This window comes from Saccopteryx bilineata, chromosome 11 (genome assembly GCF_036850765.1).
Source record: "Saccopteryx bilineata isolate mSacBil1 chromosome 11, mSacBil1_pri_phased_curated, whole genome shotgun sequence".
NCBI classification, from domain to species: domain Eukaryota; kingdom Metazoa; phylum Chordata; class Mammalia; order Chiroptera; family Emballonuridae; genus Saccopteryx; species Saccopteryx bilineata.
Genome location: NC_089500.1, coordinates 44,400,929 through 44,407,887, shown reverse-complemented (window position 1 = coordinate 44,407,887; position 6,959 = coordinate 44,400,929). Strand labels below are relative to the sequence as shown.

The 6,959-nt window shown below is 48.7% G+C and overlaps 1 pseudogene; it reads left to right on the top strand.

The window, feature by feature from the left end:
* Positions 1 to 304: 304 nt before the first annotated feature.
* LOC136315050 (gamma-enolase-like) lies at positions 305 to 4,487 on the top strand (annotated as a pseudogene).
* The last annotated feature ends 2,472 nt before the right edge of the window (positions 4,488 to 6,959 follow it).

Below are 6,959 nucleotides of genomic sequence, written 5' to 3'. Positions count from 1 at the left end.
ATACAATACTGGCAGAACAAGGTAGAGTATGTTATATTTGGAACCCAGTGTTGTAACTACATCCCCAATAACAACTCCAGACAGTACCATTATCAAAGCCTTACATGAACTGACCACTCTAGCAAGTGAATTAGCCAAAAACTCAGGAATAGATGACCCCTTCACTAATGGGACAATGATTCAGAAAATGGAAAGGATTAATGACCTCTGTACCCCTCCCCCCATAATCGTTATTAGAGTCTGGATTCTTATAGGATGCTGTACTATCCCATGTGCTCAAGGCCTAGTTCAGACACTGATCGAGATGGCCAAAACCAAGCAGAGCCCTCCCCCTTATTCTAACCAGATGCTCGTAGTGAACACCAATGACCAGAGCCAACTTCTGCTTACCGAGTTTGAAGAAAAGAATGAAAATGTATAATGAATAGGGGGGACTGAAGGAAAAACAATTTGTTTACCTCATGGTCTTTTCTTCAATGGGAATTTCCCTCTCCCCTTTCATCTGGTTTCAGGCAAGGATTCCCATTTAGGAGATGACCCTGCACCAATATAAACGGCAGTTAACTTCAGAGCAGGGGTTACTTGGAGACAAGAGATCTTGAAGTGTATTAGCCATAACAGGAGACTGGCCTGGGTTACTTGAATGCAAGTACACAGGATTCTTGGAGGAATGCCTCCAAGAACCAGATGTCCTTTCTGATTGAGAAGCTCTGAGACTCTGACTCTTCTTGTGTCCTTGTTCATGAAAGAAACAATAGACGTGCAGGGTTGGGGATGAAATGGATGGGAGAAAAGGCTTGTGTAACTATCTAGTTTTATCCGCTGAGCTCTGGCTTTTGGAACTCAATAAATGTGCAGTGGCGCAGTTTCTCGGGGCTGATTCCACCTAAGAGTTTCAGCCTTCTTCCCATTTACTTGCATCTAGTATGTCTTTTGCCTCCCAGCCCAAACTGTGAAGAAATTCATAACATTCCCCAACCCCCCTCATCTAGTTTCCTGAAGTTAACACTATCCCCACCTCTCACTTTCCCCTTAACGTGGCCATTTAAAGTAGCCAATTGGGAAAGAGTAAGATTGTGTGGTCACCACCCCAGCCAATGGGGCAAGACCCAGCCTAGGGCCTGCATTAAGAACACAATTAGAACCCACCCTCCTGCTGTGTGTCCGCTGGCCAGCTTTCACTAACAGCAGCACGCCCTTCTGCAGAAGTTATTCCAGTTGCTTTGCTGAAGTATTTTGTCTCCACAAGTCTTGCTAACTTTGCAACTCTAACACCTTCCCTCTGCATATGCCAGGGACAGAAGGTACTCTACGTCCACGGGGAAGAGGAGGGACGTACATCTGGAAGAGATACTCGGACCTTGGCATGCGGACTGGAGTGTTAAGTTGGATGGACAGGGGCTCTGGAGGGAAAGGCCTCAGCTCTCCAGACTACCCATCCTCTTCTTGGATCAAGGAGAAAGGCAAGCCTGGCAGCCATTCCGTTCTGAAGAGGTCTGGGAGAACCTCGCCAGCTGGCTACAGAAGCTGCCCAGGGGATGAGGGGAACCACCGTGGGGCCCCTCCACTGCTCACTGCAGTGTCCTTTCACCTCTATACTGGATCTTAACCCACCCCCCAATGCAGTGACCTTTCCTTCCTCACTGCATTGACCATCTCCTCTTCCCATGGGAGGGGCGGGAATCCCTTCTAGGGCCATGGGGACAGCTGCTCCTCCCCAGTCCCCACTCACTGCAGTAACCTCTCTCTCATCCTTTCTTGCCTTTGGCCCCTCCCACTGAACTCAGGCTCCGCCTCTTTAAGCATCTCACCTTTCTCTTCCCTTCTACCCAAGAAGATACCAGCCATCGTGTGGATAGAGAAGATCTCGGACTCCCGTGGGAACCCCACAGTGGAAGTGGATCTCTACACTGCCTGAGGTACTGAGCAGGCCTAGACCAGAACACAACCCCCAGCCCAGCCCCTACCCCCCAGTGCTGGATATGCCCTGGCCTGGGAAGCAAAGCTTCCTTGATTCCCAGCAAGGATGGGGTGCTAGGCCAGGCTCATAGCCCTGATTGTGGGGATGGACCCTGTTGTCCAGGGGAGCTGGGATAGGCAGGCCTCCCTGTTCTAGTTTAGTATATGGCACATGTCCTGCCTCTGTATGTTTGTGTATGCACCTGTCTGTGTGCATATGAATGCAGGGCTTTATTCTCTGGGTTCCTACTGGTACATGTAGGCCCTCAGCTGGGCAGATGAGAGGCCATTGCTTGTGCATCTGCCTTCATGTGTGCATGTGTCTGTGTATTAGCAGCACTGTGTGTATGTGTGCGTAGTAGGGAGCAGCATGTATATGTGTGTTAGCAGCAGTGTGTTTATTAGTGAGCAGTGTGTGTATTAGGGAGTGGTTGTGTATTAGAGAGCTGTGTGTGTATAGGGAGCAGTGCGTATCTGTCTGTGTGTGTGTCTATGAATTAGAGAGCAGTGTGAGGAGATGGCTGGATGTGGCAGGCAGCAGTTTAGAGCTGGAGGGTTAAAGGGATCCCTGGCCCCTGTGGTGTCTGTCTCTCCATGTTCCTCTCTCAGGTCCTTTTAGGGCTGCAGTACCCAGTGGAGCCTCCACCAGGATTTATGAGGCCCTGGAGCTAAGGGCTGGGGACAAATGGTGTTACTCAGGCAAACATGAGACCCTCTCTTTCCCAAGCTCTTCCATCCATCAGCTTTATACTCCTACCTCACACCAGTCCCCAAGCCTCTTCTTGCATCGCCCCCCCTTTTCCTCCTGGACCCTCTCGGTCTGACTCAGCCTGGCCTCTTTGCGCCTTCATCCCCCCACCCCTTTTCCTCCTGGACCCTCTCAGTCTGACTCAGCCTGGCCTCTTTGCGCCTTCCCAGGTGTCCTGAAGGCAGTCACCACATCAACGCCAGCACTGTGCCAGCCCTCGTCAGCTCAGTGAGGCTCACTCTTTGCTAGGCGTGGCAGGACCAGCATCCTGGAAGGGGAGGAGGAGGAGGGAGAAAGGGATTTCCTAGGGAATCATGGTTGCCAAGGGAAAGGTGGGAAGATATCCCCTTATGGTCCTCTGCTCCCATGAGGGCTCAGGTCCCTTGATCCAGATGGAATAGCAAAGAAACCTGGTTGGACCCTGGCTGGATGTGAGCCTGTGTGAGGGGGGAAGACCTGTCTTAGGGCCCAGCCCCTATTCCAGCCCAGGGTGATGGTGCCGGTGCCCACAGGGTCTCTGTGGTAGAGGAGGAGAAGCTGACCACCTGATGTTGGAGTTGGATGGGACTGGGAACAAATGTAAACAGGGGCCAGGAGAAAGTGGGGAGGCTGGAGTGGGGATGTGTGGAGCAGAGAATCAAAGGGGTCAGTGCTGTGGGGGCTTCATGAGGAAGGACTTCTTCTATCCTCCCCCCAAAACCAGAGCAGGAGAAGATGAGTTTAACTGCAGTGGTGGTAATGTGTGTGGGGGAGTGACATTAGAGGAAGAACTGCTTTCAGCATAAAGAGAAGGGAGTTGGCATGAGAGTCTGGTCTTGGGGTGTTTAGAAATATGTGCAGCTTTCTGCCCTTTCCTGTGACCTCCTCCCCGATACCCCAGGGAAGAATAAATGAGATGTCACAGGAGAAGAGGGAGGAAGGAGGAGGGGATCTCCTTTACTGGCTCCTTTGAGGAGTATAGGTGGAGGCAAGGTCTAGAAGGGGAAGGGGCCATTGTTGCTCAGTGCCTTCCTCTATAATCTCCCAGGCAAGTTTGGGGCCAGTGCCATCCTGGGTGTGACCCCGGCCGTGTGTAAGGCAGGGATGGCTGAGTGGGAATTGCCCCTATTCGCCATATTGCTCAGCTGGCTGGGAACTCAGACTTCCTCTGAGTGGGAATTGCCTCTATTCGCCATATTGCTCAGCTGGCTGGGAACTCAGACTTCCTCCTGTCCGTGCTGGTGAGCACTGTGCCATGCTGTGCCTCTTCCAGGGCTGGGGCAGGGGGAACACGAAACCTTGTGAAGCCTGATGGGAGGAAAGAGAATTGGGGCAGCTAAAGAGAAGGATGGGGACATGAGACTTGTAGTCTGGGAAGCTGGGGGACATTTGAGATCTTGGGTGAGCATTCCCAAGGGTGGAAAGGAAAAATGCTCACTGACTTTTCTGTTCTGTGGCTCCCAAGCCTTCAGTGTGATCAATGGTGGCTCCCATGCTGGGAACAAGCTGGTCATGTGGAAGTTTACGATCCTTCCAGTTAGCACTGAGAGCTTTCGTGATGCCATGCAACTCGGGGCAGAAGTCTACCACACGTTCAGTGGAGTCATCAAGGACAAGTATGCAAAGGGTGGGAGATGAAGGTGGCTTTGCCCCCAGTATTCTGGAGAACTGTGAAGGGGAGGCCAGGAGCCCATTCCCAGCTCTGAGTCCCACTTCCTCCCGGGCCAATGGGAAGGGCCACACTTCACCAAGTCCTGAGGAGTATGGGTGTGTTAACATCAAACAACTGCCAAATCTGTAAGAATTTTTTTTATGAGTTTATTTGAGCCAAACTGTAGATAATTGCCGAGAAGCAAAGTCTCAACGAATTGAGAAAGTGCACCGGAAAATGGCAGTTTCCCCACTTATTTTATACATCAGAATCAAAGGGGAAGAAGTAGGGGGTTACAGGAAGTTGGTTGGTGATAGGTTAGGGAGGTGGGAGAAGGCAAAGTGGGGAATCTCTGGGGTTGGGTAGAAAGTAAAAGTGTATATGCTGAACATTTTACATAGGCAGGAGTAAGATAGTTAACAGCTAATGGTTCCCATAACTGTTAAGCCTGATCCAGAGGAACCCAAAACATTGAAGACTCGAACAAAATCCGTCGATTCCACACCAGAGCTTTATTGTCTAGCTTGGCCAAGCGGCGGCAACTCCGACAGAAATCTGAGGGAGAGTGCGCTGGCCCTTTGTTCTATTTAGTTTTTATAGTTTTGCAAGTGGGAAGTATAGAAGCAAACATTGCAATTAGGTGCCCTTTACCACTATTGGTTATACTCATATGTCCTTTAACATGATAGGACCATGTTCAATTTGCAAGCCATACATCATTTTGGAGAAAACAAAATTTAGAAGTCAACACAATGGTAGAAAGATGTCTCTTTACATATTAAAAGGCATTCCTATATTCTTTAATGTTTATCCGCCATCTCTCTGTCCAGAGTCACACATATTAACCACATGCATTCACATAGGAGAGGTAGTTTCCGTGGGGACAAATACCCACAAATGGCTCATTGCTATAAGAAAAGGTTTATTTTGGCTTTTCTCTTCCTGCACCCGGCTAGTCATTTACCCCTTTCCCCACAGGTGTGGTGGAATGTCTGGGAATCCATGTTTTCCTTCCCTTTGCACTTACAATACAATGCCAAGGGCCATCCTGGTTTTAGGCCAATCATACAGTACAGAGATTATTCTCAAAAAATTTCTCTGCACACCTTAACCCAAATTAATAAAATGTTCTTCAAGCCTCTTAAAATATTAATATTAATTCTGCAGCTTCTGGTACCTTACAACACCTGTAGGTGAAGTGGCGCAGTGGCTCCTAAGTAACAATAACAATACTGGGGGTCTGCTGTCTCCTGCTCTAGTGGGATGTCTGGCCTGATGGACAAAAAGATGAACCTCACATTCCAAAGGCATGTTATTGGGTACATTGTCGTAAGTGCAAAAGATCACAGACAGGCTTGAGTAAAAGTAAGCATTGACTTTGTTGAGAGAGAACACCTCCCTAGGTTATGACTACCCACCATAAACTGCTCGGCTAGAAAGATTTGATTTAGACCATCCTGAGTTTGCAAGGCCATTGTGCAGGGCTCATCTGAGCTTGTCAGGTTTAGTTCATGGCCTTTTTTTTTTTCTTACACAGTGGATGGTCCCTGACTCCTGCCTGCTCTAAGAAGTGCCAGTTCTTTTTTTTTTTTTCTGAAGCTGAAAACGGGGTGAGACAGTCAGACAGACTCCCGCATGCGCCCGACCGGGATCCACCCGGCACGCCCACCAGGGGCGATGCTCTGCCCACCAGGGGGCGATGCTCTGCCCCTCCGGGGCGTCGCTCTGCCGCGACCAGAGCCACTCTAGAACCTGGGGCAGAGGCCAAGGAGCCATCCCCAGTGCCCGGGCCATCATTGCTCCAATGGAGCCTTGAGAAGTGCCAGTTCTTGAAGTGGGTTCCAGAGACCCTGCCAAATTCAAATGAATGCTTAGGAGAACAGTCCTCACCTGTCCCGCCAGGTTCCTTAGCAACTACAGGTTCTCACTGGAGCCTCTGGGAGTGCTGGAAGGTGGTCTGGGTCACATACAGGGTCTTGGAGAACAGCTGGTTCTCTGCCCCAATGGCCGTTTTAACCATAAAAAAATGATATACCAAGAGGTAGTTTATTATTTTGTGCATTTAATACTTAAATAAAAACAATACAAGAGGTACACAAAACTAGATTATGTTATAAGAAAGAGTTTTAAAATAGTAATGGAAAAATATTAATACTTGGCAAACAACAATAAAACTGTTATTTAAGATATTTCCATATTGCATAACACAAAGCTGAAACTGTAGAAAGGTACCAAAAAGCTACAGAATTAATATTAATTAATATTTTAGGGAAAGAAATGTGAAAGTTTCCTGGCTTGCAGAAATGTACTGTATAGGAGGCTCCCTTCTACTAGGAAGCTTAAAGAACATTTTATAATTTGGGCTAGGTGTGCAGAGAGATTTTGTAAATACGATTTTTTATACTTGTGTGATTTGCACCAAGCCAGGATGGCCAATAGCAGTGTACTGTAAATGAAGAAGGGAAGGAGATTTGGATTCCCTCCCTTCCCCCCACACCTGTAAGGAAGCAGGTAAATAGCTAGCCAGGTGCAGGAAGAGAAAGATTGAAAAAATCTTTTCCTATTTGATGAGCCATTTGCAGGCATTTATCCCCTAGTGCCATGGAAACTACCCCTCCCCTC